Source organism: Thermobia domestica, chromosome 3 (assembly GCF_964235325.1).
Source record: "Thermobia domestica chromosome 3, izTheDome1.hap1.1, whole genome shotgun sequence".
Taxonomy (NCBI): Eukaryota; Metazoa; Arthropoda; class Insecta; order Zygentoma; family Lepismatidae; genus Thermobia; species Thermobia domestica.
The window spans coordinates 48,960,601-48,987,474 of NC_137456.1; the positions used below are offsets into that span (position 1 = coordinate 48,960,601).

General features: G+C 36.1%; 1 protein-coding gene across 1 annotated transcript in view; it reads right to left on the minus strand.

The window, feature by feature from the left end:
• LOC145680380 (chymotrypsin A-like) overlaps window positions 1-26,874 on the minus strand; it is a 229,164-nt gene that overhangs the window by 201,115 nt on the left and 1,175 nt on the right. The window lies entirely within an intron of this gene.

Here is a 26,874-nt window from a genome sequence, read left to right on the forward strand (position 1 = left end):
ATGCATGTTGTGCTATGTGGTTGCTAAACAGAGACACTTACATTGAGGGAAGAACGCAGACTGAAAATATTTGAGAATACAATCCCGAGGAGAATATTAGAAGTCAAGGGGAATGGGAATGGTGGAAACTTTGCAACGAGGAGCTACATAATTTATGCCGTTTACATAACATTGTAAGGGTCATCAAGTTTAGGAGGCTAAGGTGGACAGGTAACTTAGACAGAATGGAAGAAAGCAGAAACGCTTTCAATATTTTAATATGAAACCCAATCGTAAAAAAAGACTACTAGGAAGACCTACGCGTAAATGGTAGGACAATATTAAGATGGATCTTGCAGGGATAGGAATACAAAGTAGAAACTGGATCCAGTTGGCTAAGAACATAAATTAATGGATAACGTTTCTAATGCGGCGTTAAAGCTTCGAATACCATACGGTATAGAGATAGCTAGCGCTTTGGGACGAGTACCGAAATACACTTCAAGAAGTAGTTTGTATTCATAAAACCGAGAAACCATAATTCGATGTGTTTTGAGAAGAGAACCGAAATACATTACAAAAAGTAAATTCTGTTCATAAAACCGAGAAACCATAATTCGATGTGTTTTGAGAAGAGAACCGAAATACATTTCAAGAAGTAGATTCTGTTCATAAAACCGAGAAACCATAATTCGATGTGTTTTGAGAAGAGAACCGAAATACATCTCAAGAAGTAAATTCTGTTCATAAAACCGAGAAACCATAATTCGATGTGTTTTGAGAAGAGAACCGAAATACATCTCAAGAAGTAGATTCTGTTCATAAAACCGAGAAACCATAATTCGATGTGTTTTGAGAAGGGAACCGAAATAGATTTCAAGAAGTAAATTCTGTTCATAAAACCAAGAAACCATAATTCGATGTGTTTTGAGAAGGGAACCGAAATACATTTCAAGAAGTAAATTCTGTTCATAAAACCAAGAAACCATAATTCGATGTGTTTTGAGAAGAGAACCGAAATACATTTCAAGAAGTAAATTCTGTTTATAAAATCGAGAAACCATAATTCGATGTGTTTTGAGAAGAGAACCGAAATACACTTCAAGAGGTAGATTCTGTTCATAAAACCGAGAAACCATAATTCGATGTGTTTTGAGAAGGGAACCGAAATACATCTCAAGAAGTAAATTCTGTTCATAAAACCAAGAAACCATAATTCGATGTGTTTTGAGAAGGGAACCGAAATACATCTCAAGAAGTAAATTCTGTTCATAAAACCAAGAAACCATAATTCGATGTGTTTTGAGAAGGGAACCGAAATACATTTCAAGAAGTAAATTCTGTTCATAAAACCGAGAAACCATAATTCGATGTGTTTTGAGAAGAGAACCGAAATACACTTCAAGAAGTAAATTCTGTTCATAAAACCAAGAAACCATAATTCGATGTGTTTTGAGAAGAGAACCGAAATACATTTCAAGAAGTAAATTCTGTTCATAAAACCAAGAAACCATAATTCGATGTGTTTTGAGAAGAGAACCGAAATACATTTCAAGAAGTAAATTCTGTTCATAAAACCGAGAAACCATAATTCGATGTGTTTTGAGAAGAGAACCGAAATACACTTCAAGAAGTAGATTCTGTTCATAAAACCGAGAAACCATAATTCGATGTGTTTTGAGAAGGGAACCGAAATACATCTCAAGAAGTAAATTCTGTTCATAAAACCAAGAAACCATAATTCGATGTGTTTTGAGAAGAGAACCGAAATACATTTCAAGAAGTAAATTCTGTTCATAAAACCAAGAAACCATAATTCGATGTGTTTTGAGAAGAGAACCGAAATACATTTCAAGAAGTAAATTCTGTTCATAAAACCGAGAAACCATAATTCGATGTGTTTTGAGAAGGGAACCGAAGTACATTTCAAGAAGTAAATTCTGTTTATAAAACTAAGAAACCATAATTCGTTGTGTTTTGAGAAGAGAACCGAAATACATTTCAAGAAGTAAATTCTGTTCATAAAACCGAGAAACCACTATTCGATGTTTGAAGAAGAGAATCGAAATGCGTTTTGACATTATCATTTGCAAGTATCGTTAGCGCAAGATCGTTATAAACCGGGAAACAATGTTAAACAGTTGTTACAGTGGTTTTGTTACAAAATCTATTTTTATTTTCTCTGTTAATCTGCTTGTGCGTTCGGAATCAATTTTCTCGTTCAATTGTTTTCGGTACGAAGTCAGAAATCGGTTTTATCAGAAAATGTCTTTGAATCCATGCACGGAATCATTTTCTTGGAAAAAATCTGTTCCGATACTGAGTCAGAAACTGGCTTTATCAGAAAATCTCTTCAAGTCAACGCCCGGAATCGTTTTCTTAAGAAAAATTTGTTGCAGTTCGGGAAACCGGAACAGTAGAACATATGTACGCCTATAGTTCCCTTATCATAATAAATAGGAAAAGATTACTACATACCTCGTATATTAAACTTGGTTTTTAACTGTTACAAGTAATTATTTATAACACTTCCTTATTTCTTTTTGTTGCAAATAGTTATATATACACCACACATATTTTTCTCTATTCTCACATTTCAGACTTTACCAGTAGTTTTTAATTTCTCGTTCATAATTCTGTTTGGAGGCCACGGTGTGCTTACGCTAGGGTGTGTGATCCTTGGTTCGATATCCGCCCAAGTAACTTTGCTGTGAACAACATCATGTCCGTGGGGTTGCTTGGAGTACTCCCATTTTCTCCCACATTCTAATTCTACCGGTTATTCTATCATCAATCACTTGGTTTAATCATCGTCTTCCTTAGCCCAAAGGGACGTTTCTGAATGATTTCATTTGATTTTTTAAACTCTTATGTTTCAGCTCATGTGTTCAGGGGGATATTACGTGGTATTGATACATATTTTGTATCAATGTCTACCATAAAGATTTTCTTAACATTCTAATCTTTCTACTTTTCTATCTAAACTTCGAAATGATTTTTTTAAAGTTTAACGTCCCACGTTATGGCCTTAAAACTAAAAGAGGCTGATGACTAGAGACCGGATGCTAGGCCAATTGCCTATCCTTTAATATTAAAGATATGATCGAAAACAACTTTTTAAAGTTTATATGGGGAGTTATAGTTTCAATTTAAACCAATGTTATCTTGCCTATTTTGCCTAATTCGTCCCTTACTGCCTATTCAAAATAAGACTACATTGGGAAAATGTAAAATTTATATAATATAAATAACATGCACACACACACACACACACACAATATATATATATATATATATATATATATATATATATATATATATATATATATATATATATATAAGGAATACATGTCAAGCTTTGTTTTTATATATAGTAAAAGAAGGTAGGGTATTAACAAACTGGTATATTTCTATGTTCTTTGGACGTTATCTATGACTTGAATGACTTGTTTCAATTCTATTGAATATTAATCATCATTATTTCGAGTTACATTTAGTGCCTATTTTTAAAATTTTAAGTGCCTATTTGCCTGCCTATTTTTCAGGTTTTTAATGCCTAAACATCCGGTCTCTACTGATGACTAATAATGAAAGTGAATAACCGTAAAATTAAATTTTTTATGCTCTCCCAGCCAGAATCGAATCCGGGAAACACGTGTACCAACAACACAAAGGCTAGAGTGGGAGAAATAAAATCATTGTAGTTAATGCACTACATTTAAAAGGAAGTAAACGTTACGTAGAAATGAAGAGATTATCGAAAGATTGTTGTGCAAGAAGGATTCTCTTTACGCGTACCTATGTACTTGTGCTTATCATCTTCTTCCTAGTAAACGGATAATATTTGCGAAAAGAAAGCCATACATGATCTAGAAAATGAAAATGAAATCTTTGAGTTTTACATCCCATGCTTATGCCGGTTAGGACGGCGATGGTGAGTAATGAATGAAATGGTGGAATGAAGAAAGTGGGAGGAAACCGGAGAACCCCGAGAAAACCCACGCACACGGTGTTTGTCCACCACAAAGTTCACTTGGTGTCGGCTGGGATCGAACCCAGGACCCCAAGCACCAGAGGTGAACGCTCTACCACTTTTCTTTTTTTAAAGTTCGTCCGAAGCGGGATATTGTTCGCCATGGGCAGTTCACGCAATTTCTGCGTAATCTAAACATGACAGGGACACAAACACACATTGATCCAGGACAGTTAAAATTCCGACCTTGCTCTTTATAGGGATTCGAACCCTCAGTGGATTGCGACTCATGATCCAAAGCCGAACGCCCGAGACCACTCGCCTGTTGCCATCGGCCCACTGAGCCACCGCAGCCCCATAAAGATCTAGAGTGGCTGCTAATTTGTTCTATCTCTGAGTATTTCGCACCATTATATTTCTTTCTCAGCCATGATGCGCTGACCCAAAATCTGTTTCTCTTTAGGGTTTTTATCAATAATGTTTAATTTTGCACTGTAATCGTTGAACATTTTTTTCTATGAAGGCCTAAAAAAAAGAAGGATATAGAATTGAAAGTGAGAAAATAAGGAAAATACACCCTTTCTGTATAACTGTCAGTTAAAAAATGGGCGTACATTGGTACTGTACATGGGCGTACTGTACATTGGTCAATATACAGATTATTATCAAAATAATGGGAACTTCTGAAGAAAATGTAACGTACTAGGTTTCAGAACAAGAAATCCTCGATTCCTGCAAATCCAAAGGACACCTCCACTCTCCTATCCATTGTCAACAGGCCATAAATTAAAAAAACAAACAAACAAAAAGAAAAAGCAATAGGAGACCCTCAGTTAGAAAGAGGAAAAGAAGCTGCCAAACGTCCCCTTTCCTCCAGATTTCTTTTTATTTAATTTGTCACAAAAAGTATTAACATTATATCTTTATTTTTCACTTGTTTTCCTTTCTTTTTTGTTTATTGTTTCTTCTACCTAATGACATCGGACATCTAGTAATAACCACCGTCCTAACAAGGGGTGGGTCGGCCGTTTGGTAGTGGCATGAAACGAACAATACCTGGTATGTTTTGAAACGAACAATACCTGATTGAAACGGTGTGAAACAACCGTTAGAGTGCAGAACAGCTCCGGTTTGTCATGGAATAGAGGGATCAGTCATGAAATGTTTCCACAAGAATAGTGTACTAGTTCTAATGCAGTGCAACACTCAGTTTGGCCAGCGAAGATGGGGGGGGGGTACTCGCGGAGGGGAAGTCTAAACTCCAGAAGTGACTACAGATATTGAACAATATTGAAGTCTGGGATTGGATGGGGCAATGAAGTTGTTTCGCCACAAACTCTGTAGAGAGTCATCAACTTGGATATTGTTGCTTGCGACACATCTAACACATTGGCTATTTTTAGGTACATTTAAAGTCCACTCACTTTTTGACCTCTCTGGAACTCTGATAGCTCTCCCGTTGCATCAATGCCTTCTACTACTTTCAACGCACCTCTCGTACTACCTTGCCTGATGTACTACTGACCATCACCTAACACGCCATTAACGACGGCCAGAAGCTGCACATGCATCCTCAGCGTTGCTACAGGGTCCGGCAAAAAGACCTCCCGTATTTGGAGAGAGTACTGTGGGAGTTGTGGGTGGGATAGGGTGGTGGACGGGGTATTAATCGATAGCAGTATACGTGCCATTTTCAGTAGTCGCAATGGCTTGGCGCGATGAGTATCGTATGTTTGTTGTGGAGGAGTATGTTTCGTATTGTGATTACTACTCAGTGGGCATTTGGCATTTGGTTCGGACTTAGCCGGATAGAAAAACTATTCAAGTTCGGGTATCCAACTTTAGAGCAACAGGTTCTGCACTGATAAAAAAAATCGGAGAGACGACCACGGACCATTAAGACTCTTCATCAAGGCGAAATTAAAATACCGCTAATTTTACAGTAATTATGTGATATCTTCAAATAGATAAAAGATAATCGAAATGTAGGACAAGAGCGTCCTAGACAATATTATTTTACATGAGAAACCGTTATCACAACTCACTTATCTGCTTTCGATTTCGAGTCATTTTGAAAATCGGCATTTATTTTCGCGTTTCTAAACAGCTGAAAACGGAAAACTGCTGGGTGACTTGTGATAACGGTACCTTACGCAAAATAATATTGTCTAGGACACTCTTGTTCCATATTTCAATTATCTTTTATCTATCTGAAGATATCACATAATTACTGTAAAATTAGCGGTATTTTAATTTCGCCGGGATGAAGACTCTTAAAACGCCGGAAAATGTGGCACGTGTGAGCGGCCATCCAGAAATCTTCAAAGCAAAGCATTCAGCACTTAAACTGGCAGGCCTCATTGATTTTAAGTGTTGCAAACTACATATATTTCCATTATTTTGATAACCACCTGTAGGCAAAGTTGATATCTTAGAATTTGTTTATGGTTGGAATATAACTTTTACAGTTAACCAGGCTTAAAATTACTTGAATATGCAAACGATAGACTGTCTGACGTAATATTAAATCATTATTGAAAACCAAATTAGGGGGCATGGTGACTCAGTGGATGAGCGCTTACTTCTGGTGGGTAAGGATCCTGGTTCGATCCCCGGTCACGTAAGTTTGGTTTACAATATCGTGTCCGTGGGTTTTCTCGGGGTACTCCCGTTTCCTCGCACTTTCTCATTCCACCAATTCTTCCATCATCACTCATTTGCCTTAATCATCGCCTCCCTTAGCCTAAAAGGTCATGATCGTAGGACGTTAAACTGAACTATTTCACTTCATTTCATTTTCATTTTTTGACAACTAAATAAAAAAAACACTTATTGCAAAATTCGCTGCGGGAGATCATGTGGTTCGGATCCCACATTAAGCTGTAGGTCCACCATCATATAGCCCCGCTGCTGAAAGAGAGACTAAACTCAACTCAATCAAATCATTGTCAGGTCGCGATGGCTTAGTGGTAGTGTTCACCTCTGGGGCCTGGAGTCCTTTGTTCGATGCTAGCTCGCGCCAAGTGAGTTTTGTGGTGCACAAACACCGTGTGCGTGGATTTTCTCGGGGTTCTCCCGTTTACGCCCACTTTCTTCATTCCACCATTTCATTCATTTCTCATCGTCATCGTCTCATTTAGTTTAGCCAGCATTACCGTAGGAACGTAGAACTTAAAAATTTCATTTCATTTTTTTATATTTTCAAATCAAATCTACGTATTGCTGACGAAAGTTAAAATTAATGGATTACAAAATATCAAGGGTACAAGGTCAAAAATCCCTTGCTTTGTTAATATTCACATTTACATTTTTCTGTTACATAACAAGTCAAATACAATAAACACAGAAAAACATTATCTCTAATAATATCTTAGCATTTTCGATGACTAATACATTTTTGCTTTTATAATATTACTCTTATGTAATAAACTTATTATTTTTTATATATGGATGTAATATATGTGTTTATAGTTTTGTGTATCCTCAAAAAAGGAGAACTTTCATTTTATTGAAAGAGAAATGAGTTATTTGATCGTTCTTCTTTTTTTGTTTAGTGGAGTCGATTGAAAAATATAGAAACATTACAAAGAAAGCTGATGGAAGGACTACTAACCTACATACCAGTGTCCCTCGAGCGGTGCCTTCTCTTCGCGAGAGGTGTCATGTCGGTGCATCTAGGTCAACAGACTGGGTTCCCTACCTACCTGTATTGACTAATGATAGTGCACCGTTCATATCAAACAATACGAATTAATTAAATGTTGAATTAGTGGTGGAAACACACTGTAGAACCAAAAGAAAGGTTATTATTTATGCAGGGGCCGTTTGATGGTCCACCCACCAGATTCCAGCTGGAATCGTGAATCAAAGACCACATACATATCTTGCTCTTTGTAAAGCTACTATTGCATTAAGATGTAAAACTCAAAAAAGTGAAATATTGTTGCAAACTGTGACCCAATTACTACCATATTATTTGCAGGCCTTATCCACGGGGGGCCAGCCCACCTAAAATTTTCACGGTAATCATGCAAATTAACTATGATATGGTGATGAACTATATGTTTGGATCGACCCCCGCCCAAACTTCTACCGGGCCCTCCCTACATTTTTGGGGTGGCTACGGGCCTGATTATTTGTGTCGGCTTTGTATTTTACAGAAGTTTCTAAAATATCCAGATAGTAACCATGGTTTCTTACTGGGTACTAATTCAATAGTATAGTATGTCCCATAAAGGACGGAACTTTACGAAAGGTTCATTTCTGTTCTAGTAAGTTGGCAACACTGAACGTTACACGGTTTTCACCTGTTGTCTGTGGTTAGTAGTCACGGAGCGCCGAATAGCGCATGATCGTCATCTGTTTTCTGTACGGGTAGGAATGGAGCGCTTCACGATAGACAACTATGTCGGTCACTATAACAAAACACTGTTCCGGCATGTCGTGAAGCGCTCCATTCCTATCTTATAAAATAACGATCATACGGTATTCGTGGCTCCCTGACTACTAACTACAAAAACAATCCTTTGTAGATGAAAATCGAGTAACGTCCAGTGTTGCCAACTTACTGGAACAGAAATGGCGGAAATTTCAAAAGTAGTGTTGTTTATTGCACATTCTTCATAATAATGGAAACAAATTTAAATAAACCTATTATGTACCTTAATCGGTAGCGGATGCAGAAGGGTCTTTCGGAGGGCTCCTGGACGATGAATGTAAATTTGAAATACGAAGCTTTATATTCAAAGAGAATAAACATATGCAATATATGTATGATTTGTATAATTTTTGTTCATAGTTTTAATATATGCTATGGTATGATATTATAATGTGATGCTGAATAGCCTAGAGATGCTAAGTAGCTGAGTGTAGAAAAAAAGTAGCCTTTAGAGGGAGTCGCCCTCCCCGTGGATCCGCCAGTAACCTTAAGTAGTCTAAATAATCAATGCACTTGCATTTGAAAAATTAAAAAATAATATCACCTTGTAATGTAACTCTAGAATTAAATAAGATGATGTATCATGCGAATATTAAACGGAGTAACAAACATGGACGCTGACCCTGGAAGGGAAAGAGGTTCCTGGCGTCCCAAACTTTACTTGAGGCCCCTTAGGATCTGGATATCTTTGCTTTGGCAAATGAAATATACATACCCGAATGGTTCCCCTTGTCACAAAAAAATATTAAGAAATCATCGCCAGTAGTATTAAGTTCATGTTCTTTTCATGGCTTAATTTCTTTATGCAAAGTTACGTATTCACATTGCAGATCAGGATTAGATGTAACGACCTTCAAAATCATATGATTGCAGTTTTAGAATTTACTGCTTTAATAAATAACTGTGCTAGAAAAGAAGAATAAAAATTAAAATATGTAATGGAAATATCAGTAGTGATGCGGGATATTACAGAGGCCACGTTGCTTGCAATGGCGCTGCAATTACACGACTCAAGAAGAAGAGGCGGTAACCACTTTCGATCTATTGAACAGATCAATTGCTTTTGATGCGGGTAGCAACTGAGGTGAAAGGCGTTCCTTGTGCTTGATTGTAGTAAGCGCTATGGGAAATACCTTCAGGTCAAAAGATCTTGACTTCAGAAGAGGGGGATTTTTCTTTTCTTTTCGTGTCTTCAGTACTTATGCCGTGACAGAAAAACCTCTTGATAATTTCTTTAGAAACTGTTTCTTCTCTTCTTCTCAAATCACTTCAGCTGTTTGTTTATTTCATCACCGAGTGACAGCTTGGAGCGAAATAACGGTACCTCTTGGTTCATCGAACGATGTATGCGTACTACTTCTTTACAACTAAAGTAAGAGATACTTACTTCGTTCTTGTCTTCACAAGTAAAAGTTAAAAAAAAAAAAAGTCGCTAGTAAGCCATGTATCGAAAGCGAAAAACGTTACACAATTTTAAAAATATTTTCTAGCAGCGCTAGTTATGTTAGAAGGGTACCACAAAACAGTCGGGAATTGGACGTTTTGTTGTTAAATGTTAAGGAGTAGTAATTATTTGTCTGAAAAGATTAGTCAACGCTTTCCGTCTTCATGTTATATAAACGAAAGTTCGTTTTCAATGTACCCTGCGTGGTATTTTAGCAAAAAGGTCATAATGACCTCGATTGGCAACAGAGGTTTGATTTCTCTTTAAAGATCGGAATGGAACCTGTGCTTCTTAACTAATAGTTTCAAAGTTTATTTGGATATTCATAAACAGTGGCGATTTTAGATTTCTCCCTGGGGACTTTCAGCACACAAAGGGGTGAAATGCAGTACGGCCTAAACATTGGTAATACTCTGTATCATACGATCAGGGATCAGAGGTGAGCACTTTGAACTAACTTCACTCAACCTCACACTCACAAACTCATTTCTACCTCATGCTCACTCGACCTCATGCTCACAAATTCATTTCGACCTCACGCTCACCTCCGATCTGACCTCACGCTCACATAACCAGTCTGACCTCACACTCACTCAACCTCACGCTCACTTAGTGAAGTTGAGGTCAAGTGAGCGTGAGTTCCGAACTCGTGAGCGCCGACCTCATGAGTTTGGACCCCTTTGTCAGGGATAGGATACATGCAGGAGAAAATTTCCGGTATTTCTCTACTTCTAAAATCGTCAGTGTTGATAAATATGTGCTTTTGTGTATACGAAGTGGTAGCATAAGTTGTCTCGCGTTTGACTCCCGGCAGAGCGACATAATTGAAAATGAAATGAAATATTTCAGTTTTACGTCCCACGACTATCTCGGCTAGGCTAAAGTAGACGGTGATGATGAGAGATGAATGGAATAGTGGAATGAATAAAGGGGGAGAAAACGGGAGATCCAAGAGAAAACCTACGAACACGGTGTTTGTCCACCATAAAGGCCACTTGGCGCGAGCTGGGATCGAACCAGGGACCCCACGCACCAGAGGTGAACGTTCTACTACTGAGCCACCTTGCCCCCCTGAGCCACATAATTGTTGAGGTTGACTCTGTACCATGAGGAAATTGGAAATCTTAGAATTATGAGACAGTGAAATTCAATCTAAAAAACACAAAAAGTGGTGTTGGAGCCTATATGCTAGTCATGCATAATCCAAAAATGACATGAAACGAAATTTCTAGCTTTACGTTTCACGATTCTCACAGGCGTGTTTCACTGGAACTACTACTATTGTAATAGTCTAATAGTGTAGAACTGATAAAAACAAAAGAAAAAAACATCGACAATTCTGTTTCATAGTACTATAGGTACTGTATCTATATGACAAATTAGTGACACTAAGCAGTTCTAATATTTAAAAAATATTTTTTCTCCTGTTACAGTGTTCATGATTTATATTACTCTACGGTTTGTAAAAGAAGCACTTGTAAGCTGGTACGCCTTGTGAAAGAGCTCCATACCGGCTGATAGCCTTCTGTGGACTTTAGAACTGAATAAATAAATTTAAAAAAATATAGTTTATTAGCGTAAACAAAGTGCAATCTAAGCAGAAACACATGTGAAAAAATTTGCAACCTCTGTATAATGTTGTACAAAGAGCACGATTGTAAAATTTTTCAGTCAAATTTGAAGCAGGTAACTGACTAATTAATAAGGCCACACGATTGAAGCAGCTCTTAGAACAAATTGGAAAATACAGCGAGGCTTTCGCGGTCCAAAGATGCTACAGAAGGTGCTCTAATTATTCTGTATTCCATGACCACAGTCGAAAAAGTGCTTTTTATGTAAAGCGGCTCTCCTTTAGCCTTAAGAACTCTCCAAGAGGACAGCAACGAAAATCGAACCTCGTTCTCTTGGCTTACAACGAAGGTAATCTGTGTGCACCAGATTTAGATCAATTTGTCACTGAGTTTGCGAACTGTTTACGTAAACTCCTTCTGATGTAGGTATGTTATGTTAGTAGTGATCGAAAAATTGTGTTTCTTTTACTTTATCTTAGCGATTGCTTTCACAATTCTTGAAATAAATATTTTAGAATTTCGATGGGATATGTGTCCTGTAATACCCAAATATGCTAATTAAAAGGATTGTAAAATTTTGTTCACACAAATTAATATATTGTATTTTGGTATTATTTAACACTTAGAAAAAAGTATGTAATTGAGAAGTTATGTACCATCGTATTCTTAAAATATTTGTATATTAGCGTCAATAACCCGCTCCACTGATTAAAATAAGAAAAATTAATAACATATTCCATATGTCAGTCACTTTTTACTACTGTATTACTGAAGTCCTCTCAAATCGATAAAAAACAAAGAAAATATAATGAAAAATCAAAAAATAATAAATGGTCTATATAAATAAAAAGTTAATATTACTATTTTGGGCTGAATTTGGATTTAAACGACATCAGAAGTGTCACTGTTCAAGTCAGCGACCCCGAGAACTATGGATTCGACAATAATATCGGTCATTTTCGATCATTTTTAAATATCTCCCTCCTCCTCTCCCCTAAGTTGTACCGTCAAAGTGAAATAATAAAAACCATCCCAGACCCGAACCTAATCTATGTTGACAATTTGATCGAGAACGGTCGGGTGGTCCAAAAGTTATTAAGTTACAAACATAGTGACTTCCATTTTTATACACAGATGGATTAATGAGGACAATTCAACTCTTACTGTACCGTAATATTAACATTAGTATTACAAATATTAATATTAGTATTACAAATATTAATATTATTGTCAGTATTTGGCCCCTGAATATTTATTTCTACCCCTCCTCTAAGAAACTGGAATGGCTACACGTCTGTAAACTTTATTTAACGTATTTTATTTCTAATTTTTGAAATGCTGTTAATATGTAGACATACAGTATATCTACTACTAATACAATTCTACTATATTATCAACGATAATATTCACTTGTTGTCTGTTACTGAGACATAAGTTTAAGTATGTAAGTCACAAATGAAAAAATCGGGACATATTGCAAGTTCTAATTTCACTTAATTTTTTTTTTTGTGTGAAACTATCTAGATTAGTGGTTCTCAACTGACGGGTCGCGACACACTGGTGTGTCACGCAGTCCCCTAAAGTGTATCGCGAAAATTTTAGAATTTAAGAATCATGAAGAAATTAATCATAATTAGTTAAAATCGAGACAGACTGTACCAGTCAACACCTCCAGCGGTAGCAATAATGTTCAGTGCTATATAAAATCATTATAAAAACTAATTGGTTTCACTATTATATTAGTTATTATTATTATTATTATTATTATTATTATTATTATTATTATTATTTATAATCAAAATATCAAAAGAGTGTGTCGCGCTGTCCTGGATCTTCAGTAAAGTGTGTCGTCAGTCAAGAAAGGTTGAGAACCACCAGTGGCGTATTTACGATTTTGCTTCGGGGGGGGGCTTTGCCTGAAAATGTGAAAATTCTGCAAGATATTTCATATATTTTACTATAGTAAGTAAGATTTCGGGGGGGGGGCTTAAGCCCGGAAGCCCCCCCTAAATACGCAACTGAGAACCACTGATCTAGATTATCACTGGATCAGTTTATTCGAGCGGCGCGAATCTCATAGTCATTGGGTTCATATCTCCTGCCTAGATTATTATTCTTGTAAAAACAAAAACTAATAACTATATATGATTTTATTAATGATAAATCTAATTTACCCTAATTATTAAGTGGCCTCGAATAACTCAGTGTGTGTGTGTGTTACTTATGAGCGACAAAATAAATAGATTATAAAAAATTGTTTCTTTTGTGATAGGATCACTTCACATTGTAACGAAAAATAAGGAGAACTAATTAAAGATGAGAAGGTATTAAGGTCAAAGAAAGAGAAAAAATAAAAATAGAATTAAATAAAACACCAGGAACTGTTTTCTTTTTTTAAAAAAAAGAAAGAAAAAGATAATGAGAAACGTATTTGAATTGGCATAGCTTCGTAGCGAATTTGAAATAACTCTTTACTACGGAGAAACAAAAATCTATCGTGTGCAAAAGCTCTTAACCTTGGAGGTAATTTTCACAACTCAGTGCGTTCAACTATTTACCTTCTTCCGTTATTTATTTTTCATTTTTTTTTTGTATTTTTACAGAGGGTTCAGAAATAGCTAAAAAGAAAAAATAACTTGTCGCACTTGCATTTTCTTACTTAAGGCAATGATTGACATTGTCATATAGGGCCATCAGCTAAATATTACGTGTTGAAATCTGTAATCGGACATTGAACAAAATTACACAACAGTAAAAAAGAGAAGTAATTTCTCTAAGGCAAAATTGTTTTATTGCTAGGTAGTTTTTTTAAAAATAATTAATTATACTGTTCTGTGTAAATGTACAGAAAGAGGAAGGATATTTATTTAAAGAAGAAGTTACAAGGGAACAAACTATTAAAAAATGGAATTTCTTGTTATACAATTTTATTTTTTTAAGGTCAATCTAATTTTATGTATCCTACTAAAAATTGTTCTGTATATTTTTCGTAGCTTAATTATTTCTATTTGTTATTTATTATCCTTGCGACATTATTCATTTAATTAAATACAATCTAATGTTTATTTGTTTCCTATAGTCACAGCAAGGCAATAATGTTCAAGCTTAATGCTATAAATAGTATGTCTCTTCATCTTGTATTCAATATCACTAATATATTTTTCCTAAATATTTATTAACATTCAGTAACTAACTAACTAACTAACTAACTAACTAACTAACTAACTAACTAACTAACTAACTAACTAACTCTATGACCTACGGAACCTGGAGATTCAATGCCGCGTTCACAAATGCTCTCCATTGACTTCTATTCTTAGCCAACTGGAATCCAGTTTCTAGTTTGTACTCCAATTTATTATGAGATCCATCTTAATATCGTCCTCCCATCGTTCCTACTTTCTTCCATTCTGGCTTCAATGACCTACCCACCTGAGTCTCCTGCATTTGATGACTCTAACACTGATTGATAAATTATGTAAATTATGCAGTTCCTCGTTCTGAAGTTTCCGCCATTCTCCATTCCCGTTCTTCTTCGGTCCAAATATTTGTCTCAGGATTTTTTTTTCTCAAATACTTTCAGTCTGCGTTCTTTTCTGAGAGTAAGCGACAATGTTTTGTAACCATACAAGACAACAAGCATGACTATCATTTTTACATATTTTAAGCTTAAATTCTGTGACAAGATTTGCAACTTCAAAAGGTTTTGAACTGAATAATAACACGAATTCCCTGCTTTCAGTCAACATTTAATTTCTTCGTGAATATGGCTTTGGACTGTTAATATTAATTCTAGATATTTAAAAGTATCCACTTTGTCGAAAGTATTTTTTTGATTTTTTGCCCCATTCATTTATTTGCAGTACATTACGATCCTGACGAACTTCCATGTATTTAGTTTTCTCTGCATGTACTTCTAATCCATTTCCCTGCAAGCATGTAGTAACCACCTCTACATTTCTCTCTATTGTTCCCTCTATAAGACTTCAACTGTACAACATTTAGGGTCTATAGTGAATAAATTACATGAGAAGCAGTTGATGATGGGCCAGGTAGCTTATCAATTGCTGGAATAAAAATCAGTAACTTGCGTTTTGCTGATGACTTATTGCTACCAGTGTTTCTTCCAGACATGTTTTTAGTGGGGCACTGCTCCCCCGAAGCTCTGAAAGTACCCCCAGGAGGAGACCAAAATAATACGTCTATAATATAATAATAAATAGAATAGTACCAGCAGTGCCCCCCGTAATACCAATTGTGACTCCCGGACCATAGTTTCTGAAAGAAACACTGATTGCTATCAGTAAAGCAGAATTCTCAGAAATGTTGTCAAGAGTGAAGAATGTTAGTACACAATATGGACTAAAACTTAACCTCAGTACATCCAAGATCGTGCTAATCGAGCGAGCATTAGAGGTCCAACTATAGTGCGACACAAATGACGTTATGTCTGAACACCAATTTCTACGTGGTGCTAAGGTCAGTTAGGCACTCTGAATACTCCCCACTTTCTCTCTGATAAGGCGGTGTTGCCATGTTCTCACCCTACCCTCCCTCTCCAACCTTCGCTCTTCCTTTTACCCAAACGTCAAAAATTAGAAGGGCGAAAGATTCTGTTCACTCAGGATCATTTGATATTGTGTTTGTAGTGGATACAAAATTTAATTTCAGTTTGTTTTGTAAAACTGTTTGCAAATTACATGTGTCTGTTAGTATTTAGGATCTGTATGAGTTTTATAACAGGCTGTTTAAGAGTTGGAGATCATACATGTCATAGTCTATGGAGCTACAGTCAGTGATGCAGAAAGTAAAGAAAAAGAGATTAGAAGATGGATCATACTTGGACATACAGTAGTAGTATGCAGAAACTAAGCTGGAAGAACTGAGCAATCACAAATAACATCAAGATTCGTCTAGTCGAATTACTAGTGTTCTGTTTTCTTGTATGAATGTGAAACTTCGACCATAAAGACATCTACTTAAAAAAAAAAAAAAAAAAATGTGGAATGTAATGCTGGGTAGAATGCTACGTACATCATGGACAACCAGAAATATTAATGCGTCTATTACTCATTAATTCAATATTTCTGAGATTCCCTCTTCCTCGGTCATATGAAAATTCTCTAATTCCTCCGTCATATGACACATCAAGATGGAGATAATATCCATAAAATCACCATGGAAGGCAAAATTGAGGGCAGGAGAAGGCGGAATTACCTGGTATCTCTTATCCAATCATTTCAGTTCTTTAACTACTATATTAAAGTAAACGAAAGTACAAATAGTGCCTGTGTTTGATGTAATTCATAATAAAAATTATATTGTATTTAAAGGCTATTATTATTATTATTATTATTGTAAGAAGAAAATGTTATATTAAATACATGTCTACAGTGAAACTTTTATAGATGAACAATACTAACAGCAAATTGATGCCATTTTCTTTATAGCCTCGAATGAGGTTTTGTAATTTTAGGTATAGTCCTAAATTCCAGTCACCTATAGCAGTACGACTTGTTATAAATGATTGTTTTATAATATGATAATATTAACTTAAAAATTTATGAAAATCATAGGTGATGAAAGACGGTGGATGAACCAAGTAATTCTTGATGATATTTTAAGAGAAGTATTTTGATAATTTATAGGTAACAAGTAAAGGCATTCCAATCAATTAACTACGATGCTCAATGAGCAATGGAGTTGAATGAATCTACAAGAAAATATGCCATACTGGTAGAGATAAATAATGAAATTAGCAGATATAAGGCAATCTGAATATTACATGCATCACCTGAATTTTGCTGAAAATTTTGTTACGATATAAGATTTATTTACTACTTAGCTAATTTAAAGCTAGCATGTAATTAAATTATTTGCTTAGTTAATCTCCACAAATATCTGCGTATTGACTTACGCTGAAGATTACGTGAGTAATTCTTTTTGTGCGAAACATATTAAAACATTCTTCAATTAGTACGTATTTACATAATACATTTTTCGCAAATCATCATGGTATAAGCACATCGTGACTACATGTTTCACTGTGTTAAAAAAGTTAACATCACGGTTCAGTAGAAGTTAAGTAAAGATCAGGATATATGATCATTATATGTTCACTTGACCATACTTTTATGATAACTTCCTTTTGACTAGATATCACGTCTAAAAGAAATATGCTAAACTATTTATATGAAAGCAGATTGCAAGAATATAGAAGTCAAAAAAGGTACAGTGCAAAATGCTTAAGGACAATAATCATTCTTGTTCTAGAAGAAACTTTAACACATACTTTCGTTGTAAATGATCTCGCATCCTTTTCAGCAGAAAAGGAACCCTTTCCAACTTTAACTTGTAAGTTGTTTGTTTATTCAATTCCAAAGTTCCTTTTCAGCATTGTGGCTATATGAGACGATGACCTAAAATTTAATGTGGAATCCGAATCTGTAATGTGTTCTGATTTCGAGACTCTCCCACTATAAATCGAACCCAAAAGCCTTGCGCCAAAAACGCAGGCGCTAGCCACTAGACCAGCAGGGATGGCGTTATAAGTAAATAATCAAAGATAAATTATATTTTATCTATAAGATAAACTTTATTTTACATATAAAATATACTGTGTCGTTTCATCACCATACTAAATATATTATCTTTCCCATGTTCCTGTGGAAATTATAAGCTATAATCAATTTATAGAAATGAATTGGCTGTTATTTCCTGTAATATTTTTTGGCTAAAACACTTGCTTCCATTAGAATGGTTAGCTGTATTTTTTTGTTTTTTTACATATATTCATACAAAAAATATCGCTTTCAAATATTGACTAACGGGAAGTATCATATAAGAATATACACACATTGTGTGAAAACGTAACGAGGATATACAGTAGGTGTGGCGCGAATGCGGAACCTTGAGGGATTCCAGAAAGAAAGATAAGAAATTGTTAATTATAATGTTATAAACTATATGGGAAGCACAAACATATATAGTTTTTATTATATACTGAGTAAGTTTCCACTTTTATAACAAATGCTAATTATGGTACGTAATTCTTTAGTAGATGGTTTCGCCCTCTTTCTGGTAATTGAAAAAAAAACTCACACACATATATTGCTACAAATTCAAAGTTTTCCTCTAGGAAAACTTGTGGAGAGAAATAAATAAAGGAGGCCTTGGTGTGTAACGTTATGAAATTCTCTCTGTTTTAGCCTTGGTTTCACCACACGAAATATCAAGAATATGTACACATATGTTGAATGTCACTGCCTATATATGTATATACAAATAGTGGAAAGAGGGAAATATTATATATGTTGCATTTAATGTCATCTAGTAACCTTCTGTGACACTAATTAATTTATCCCTGCTGCTTTTTTTTGTTTTATTTATGTGAATCTGAAGAGTACATACAAGGATTGAAGAGGAAAAATAATTTCTTTGTTTTTTTTCTTAACGTTAGCGCAGTTCACGTACATATGTGTTATGTTTACTTATGCAATTTCCTACGAATCATAAGTGCCCTGAATGAGTGCGTGATGCCAAACCTATAATTTTCTTTGACAAACCTAGTAGTAATTGTAATAGATAAAAAAATAATAATGTTGGGTAAATATTGTTGAAGGAAACGGAAACAAAACAATCTCATCTTTAACCAGGGAAGAAAAGGATTATATAATTTTGTAATAGTTACAATTTGCAACTAGCGTGTTGTAAAGACGGAATTTACATGCAGGTTTAATTTAATGGACTTTCTTTTATTTTTAGTATACGTAATTTTGCAAGATCCTTTATTACTCTGTTCGTTAATAATACGAGGGTAAGTAATAAATTAATCCGCAATGTAGCTATAGCCTTCCTTACATTGTTCACACTGACCTCTGTCTTTGATTATTTCATTGTTATGCTGTTGTGGCCACGCTATGAAAGTTTGATCCTAATTCCTCTATTTGTCTTCCTTTTGTTGCAGATAGATCATGGCCGCTCCATTAGAAGTTTGCACCAAAGAGGAACAACAAGCACTGATCCGGTTTTATGGTCGGAAGGTGTATCGAGGGGCCGCAATCTATCAAAGACTTTCGGCACAATACGTGAACAATATCTTGCCACAATGGAATGTCTACCAATGGATCGAAGCATTGAAATCACCCTTCCTCATGCGTAAACACCTGTGTGACCATTTTTGAATGTTTGAATCCATTCGTAGACAGTCCGTTGCAGCAAAGACACTGTTCACGTATTGACCCGAAAGTCTACCCCCAAATACACCTTCCGACCACAAAAAAACAGGATCACTGCTCTTAGTTCCTCTTTCGTGCAAACTTCTAATGCAGCGGCCATGATCTATCTGCAACAAAAGGAAGACAAATGGAAGACTTAGGATCAAACTTTCATAGCGTGACCACAACACCATAACAATAAAATAAACGAGGACAGAAGTCAGTATGAATAATGTAAGAGAAGTTATGCGGATAATTTTTGACCTATTCTCGTACATCATCACCAACTGACGTTTTGCTTTAGACCTATAGGAGCTGAGCTACAAATTTTGCAGGAATTAACTCTCTGAGCTTTTACCCTGTAGTTTTGTATCTGATTTTAGTGGACAACATCGTGTACATGGGTTTTCTTGTGGGTAATCCCATTTCTTCCCATAATTTCATTTCACCAATTCGTCCAGCATTATTCATTTGCGTTGATTATACATCTCCCTTAGTCTTAAAGGGAATAAGAGCAGAACGCTAAACGGAAAGATTTCATTTCATTTCTAATTTTATTGGGAGGGAGGAAGGGCAGACTCCACCAACATAATTAATTTCACTTTCTTTATTCATAGTTTGAGTGAGTTGATTTTGAGCTTAACGTCCCGTTCAGCAGCGAGGCTATATGAGACGTGGACCTACTGATTAACGTGCAATCTGGGGCACATGAGCTACCACAGGAAATCGAATCTGGGTCTCCCACACCAAAGGCGAGTACGCTAACCGCTTAGCCTCGAAGGAACCCTCTTCATTAATAGATTACTACATATATATTGATTAATATAAAATTCAGGAAGGGGGAACTTGACCCCCTGCAGGGCCATCTATAGATTTTCATGGGCTTCGACATAAATTTTCTGTGAAGCATCCCTCCTACAAAGGTCGTTAGTACGCTAAATCCATGTTTTAAAAATTTAATGTAATCTATGGGAAAGTTATTTTGTCGCTGTCGGGAATTTCCTATTTGAGAAAATCACAAATTAATGTAGGCAACTTTAAAAATAGATACTTTTCTTCACGCCACCCCAAAAGTCCGTGTCGTAATTGCCTCCTCTCTATTGATGACCCTGACCCTCCTAAATGACGATATGCCTTTACATACCCAGAAAAATAATACGATCATTTTAAATTTATTTCACTTACTGCTGTTTCCCTATTTTGCATTCAGTCAAGTATCTTTCGGGCTGACTTTTCGTGCGTTATTGTACAGCACGAAATGTAAGGGAACTATATAACTTCACACTACTTGCGTTTACTAATGACAGCAGTGACTCAGCTTGATTTACTTAATGTTTAGTTCACAATTGGATTGGCACCTCATGGCTTGCATGAAGAACTTAAATCTAAAGATGGGTTGCCACGTTAGAAGAACTTGTAGCTGTCATAAAAAAAAAAAGAATCTTGAAACCCTACCATATTTCATCGTGTACACATAGTCTTGAAAGGGTCATAAAACATTTTTTCCATCTTGCAAGGAGTCGAACAGTGTCCAACTTTCTGGGACGTCTTGCTTGCTATCTGCTATCGCCCTCCCGCTGACATAAAGGAAAAAAAAAAAAACAGTTTCGCCGCTTCCGAAACAACGGATTCTTTTGGACAGGGAGGAGGGGTGCGCCAAAATACACGTTTTTAATGAGGAGGTTAATTGTTTGTCCACTAGACTGCAGTGCTGCATGGGTGGTGATACCTTTCTTGCTTGAAGAAGTTGTAAAATCTAAACAGCAGATAGAAAGATCGGGTAGCAAGGTCTTTTTTATGACAGCTACAAGGTCGTCATACAGGCAGCAAGTTGGGCAATTTGGTCGATGGGCGATCAAATCACCAGTCGCGAGGGGCTTTTCGGTTCCAACAATCAAGCAGGCAATCTTTACGGAACCTCTACTTCCTAGGTGTGGACTAATTCTTTTGGTGGCAAGAGGACTGACAGAAGAGGTAGCTGCTAGAGAATATATGGTTTTGGCTACTTTACGCGTGCGCAGACACTTAGTGGTCGCCTGATATCATTGCTTGCCGCCACACGCACCACTTTTCTGGCAATCCCATCAGCCGATAAGCCCAAATCGCACAGCAACCTGATATATCAAATGAACTTTCCAGTCAATCAAACCATCACAGGCGATAACGAAGTTGCCTGCAATCTGGCCGAAACGACCCCACATGCGGCGCGATATTAGTGCAATCTTATTGTTCATAGACCAAATTGCCAACAGCTGGGCGACCAACTCGCCTCGTGTTTGGCAAGCACCTTAAGAGGTCTCATCCCAGCGAAATTAAAATACCGCTAATTTTATAATAATTATGTGATATCTTCCAATAGATAAAAGATAATCGAAATGTGGAACAAGAGCGCCGTGGACAATATTATTTTGCATGAGGTACCGTTATCACAAGCCACCTAGTGGCTTTCCGTTTTCAGCCGTTTAGAAATGCGAAAATAAAACCGATTTCCAAAATGGCTCGAAATCGAAAGCAGATACGTGAATCGTGATAATGGTATCTCATGTAAAATGATATTGTCTAGGGCGCTCTTGTTCCACATTTCCATTATCTTTTATCTATTTGAAGATATCACATAATTACTGTAAAATTAGCCGTATTTTAATTTCGCCGGGATGAGGCCTTTTAAGAGGTCTGAAAAATTGAGACGTATGGTTCAACAATTTACATGATTGTCTGTGAGACTAGTGTCTGTATCATAAGGAATCATTTGATGGGCCAACGCATTTTTCAAATTAATCTCTGCAATTGCAAATTACTACGGACGTAATGTTGCATGTACGGTAGTATACGGCGTATATCCAACCCATCTAATATTTTTGTAATCCACGAAAGAACGAGCGCATATGAGGGTGGGCATACGCTATATTAAAAAAAAAAAAAAAAAAAAAACTGTCGAGCGTATACCTACGAAAACTTTAACATGACTTCACTATCAATTACCAGCCATTAGCCCGAAAGGGGCCTAGCAACTGTGGTGCGAGGATGATTTCTGATAACAATCAACTTTTATTATTATTATACTTAAACTATCGAATACTTCACAAATATGGTAACCAAATATTTATAAATACTTACTGGTTCATAGTAGCTTTGCTATATTAAATAACTTAAACTAGAAATACAAATCAATCAACAAAGCAACGTTTATTTAAAAAAACAAAAAAACAATAAATGTGTAACAGCTTCTCCAACTAACTGAACATATTGGGCCTTATGCAGAGTCGTTCTGACGCGTAATTAGTGCCATACTAAAGACCTCGACTAACATTTTTCCTGTAGTAGTCAGGTCTTTAGTATGACGCTAATCATACGTCAAAACGACTCTGTATAAGGCGGATTATCTTTATCAGACACTGTCATCTGTGTCTGACGTGAACGTCCCTGTGCCGACAGTGTCTGATGAAGCCAATATGTTCAGTTATTTGGCGAAACTGTTACACATTTAATATATTTTAAAATAAACGTTGCTTTCTTTAAGATTTGTATTTGTAGTTTAAATTATAAATACAAGATTAATAAATCAATAAAATGAGGGAAAAATGTGTAATATTTTATAACTTTCGAAGTGTGACAGAGGAAAAGGGAGTTTCGGTATTGGGAGCGACCTTCTGGTGAATCTAACCTCCTTGTGACATCTGGTGGAGAGGAATGAAGTTAGTAAAAGGAAAAACCATGTCAGTTGATATCAAAAAAAGATTTCTTTTGGCCTGAATTCTTTTTTCCAAACTGACACGTGGAGCTCGAGTGAAGACTATTCTATGTCTAGTGTGGAACTTTTTAAAACGAATACTTTATGAATGAGCAAAAGAGATCAAGGTGGAAGCATTCAAGGTAAAGGGTGTGAGGAAATAAGAATTTACAGGACGCCCTGGAAATCTCTCTCTTTGAGTGCGTTCCTACAAATAAATAAATTAGCATAAATTTAGAGCCTTCATTGGGCAAGTTTCATAAGTAGTTTTATCTTCATATTGCCTTATATTTATATTCATATCCCTACTACAAATAAATCTATAGCTTAAGCAAACCGAAAGTTTATCGCCACAGAAACAAAGATTAAGTAACGAACACCCTTGTGGTTAGAAATGAAATAGGGCTGACTCTACCATATGTGCAACACGTGCATTTACACGGGGCTGCAAATTTCGAGGCGCGGCAAAATCTGTCATAACTATATTTATTCTGGTTGCAAACAGACTTCATGATGATGGTAGTTAAATTTACTAAGCTGACCTTCTATTTGAGTACTACATTCATAAATCATGTTTAGGTCGCGTTAGCTTAAGGTCACATGGACAGTGCTAAAGCAAATGGTGAAACAAATTCTGGCATGAATTGCTTGATCGTTGTCAAATACAAGAATTCAAATTTCGAACAGTAGCAAACACCTGTTCCATTCAGTTAGTTATCACAGTTTTGATATGAAAACTAGTCTTGTCTTTGTCACGAACAAGTTCGTTATCATTGAAGGTGGAAACAATTTTTTTTAAATAAAAAACGGATGTAAAAGGAAAATCTAGAAATGAAGATAAAAGAGCTAGTTATACTGGAATTGCAAACTGATATATTGAGATTGAAGTTCGATATTGAATTCTAGAAAAAAGATTACCATCTTTCGTCTGCAGGTGTATTTGCTTAATCTTTCACTAACACGATAGGTTATTTTTTTTAAAAAAAAAAAAAAAGATACAACGAGATTGTATTTGTGGTGTTTAGGCCTTTCTGAGTGCGATTGCTCTTTCACTTCCCGTCGTTGTTCATGAATTTCATAGCTTTTAAGATTTGTTCTATCTGGAGAAAAAGAAAGCAGTAAATGATGTCATTGCACGGGGCGCAAATTGCCTTCGGAACATTATTTTCCGAATATATGCATTTCCAAAGCTACCTGTTCAGTTTTACGAACATCTGTAGATGATCCGTTGCATAATATCTTAACCATAAGAAACTATGTTCATGTTATACTAAATAGTTCTCAGCAGAATGAAGGAAAACACCTCTCAGCAAACTCACTTGAGAAATGCTAATTTACCCACAAATTTAAATGAGAAAGTTAAGATTAAAAAAAAAAAAAAAAATTGAACGTAATACGATACTATTTATAGGTTCACACGAATAAGTCTTTTTTATCGTTTAGTAAGTAATCATTTGTTGTGCATACCGAAACACAACTTACTAACACATATAGGCTACTTCTTTGTTGCAGATAGTAATCTACAAATAAAACTGGAAAACCTTTGAGATTGAGTTTTTGTATTTGTGGTCCTATAACACCGAGGTTATGAAGAGCTGGAGACTCTATTAACATATTTGCTCCGAACCACCATCGGGACTTGCATAATCCGTATAGTTGATGGGTACAAAGACCATAATAAAGAAAAACAACCCTCGTACTATAAGGCGTTCCTCATCACATTATTTTGCATCCAAAAAGCCAGGATTGCAGTATCATACAGCTGGCTCTGGCTAAACAGTTTTCTGATGTGTGTGTGTGTTTTAATGTAACTCTACACCTACGTTCTACCTAGTATATGCTAAAGCAGTGATTCTTAAACAGTATATCATGCAGTCCATAGGGTGTGTCACGAAATTTTAAAATTTAAAATCACAAAGTTCTTAATAATTAGTGAAAATTGATTTTGAGACAGAGCCTATCAGTCCTGATAGCATCCCAGATTTTTAATAGCCTTACTCAAGTCTTAAAGGCTAAGTCTATACCCTTGCACAAGCTTGCATTTTTGGCAGGCCTAATCAAGGCTAAAGCAAACTTGTTAGTTCCTCAAAAGCAAGTTTATTTCACACTTGCCAATAATACGTAATAAGTATAAAGCTAACCTTAATTTTTTTTTTAAGTTGACACACCTGCGAAGCTTAATTTAAAATTTACATTTGGCAAACAGAGAAAAATCTGTAAAGTTAGATCTATTAAGGGAAATTAAGTGCAAATTTAGACTTACTGTAGATGTGCTTACTTACTGCGAATTAAGTGGCCCTTCGTGGCGTAGTTGTTAATACTCTAGCCTTTGATGCGAACGGTCCTGGGTTCGATTCCCGGTGGGGACACTCGGTCAAAAAGTGTAAAAGATTTTCAGGACAGCCATCTTGAGTGAGGTTTTCATGGGTTCCCCTTATTCACACCAGGCAAAGAACGGGATTGTTTCTAACATCCCAGGTCGCTTCCTTTCCTCCCCAATCCTTTCTTCCTTCCCTTTCCTCAGATAGTGTGCTCGCCGAAGGACGTCATCCATCATACCCCTAAGAGCACAAGTACATAGCAGGCATATGCCTATCATGTTCCCTCAGGTACATGGGAATCTGTCCAGTATGTGCCTTATGTACCTCTGAGAGACAAATCGCATGGATGGCAAGTGATAGTCACAGTCCCGTCCGTCCCTAGGCACATGACAGACATGTACCTCGGGAACGCGCTTAGTATGTTCTAGGTATGTTCTCCATGCCGTAACCGTCAATGAACACAAAATTTCTCCCCAAAAATATGTTAAATCGCCTATATACGCAATGTGTTTACATTAAGGTGAGTCTAAAAACACTATAAACAAGCAGAAAATGTACCCCAGGGTGGGCACGAACTACTAATCTTTGGATTACTAGCCGCGTGCTCTTCCGACTTGGCCGCGAAGGCGATGATGAGAACGTCGCTTGTAGAGGGATAAGTTGTTGAGTTATTGTGAATTTGGCTAATCAGAGTGCTCCTTTAACCACGTAATAAGACGATAACCATTTGGGATCAGATAAAATCTGCTCTCCACGTAATTTTATAACAAAATGACGAGTGTCTATTTACTTTATTTCATTGTTCTTCCATATTTACTTTCAAATGATCGGCGACAGTTGCCATCTAATATAGGTGATGCGTTTATTGTTATCCAAATTTTAGAATCCTGAGGTTCTCACGCAACAATTTTTATAGAGGTAGTTAGTGAGTACTTCGAATTATATGCCCGTAGTCAAACTCCCTATACAAAAATTGTTGCGTGAGTACCTTAGGATTCTGAAACATGTATTTTTTGATAGGGCATATATTAGTTTCTAAGTGAATTCTTGACCCGACTACGGTAGGTCAAATAGTTTTGGAGCTATCTAATCTGCCATCTAAGAAAGTTGATGCGTTTGTTGCTTCTAGTAGACAATCGCTTAGAAACAGAAGCAACAATTGCATCAAATGTGGGAGATGAATTTAGAACACCTAATTGGCG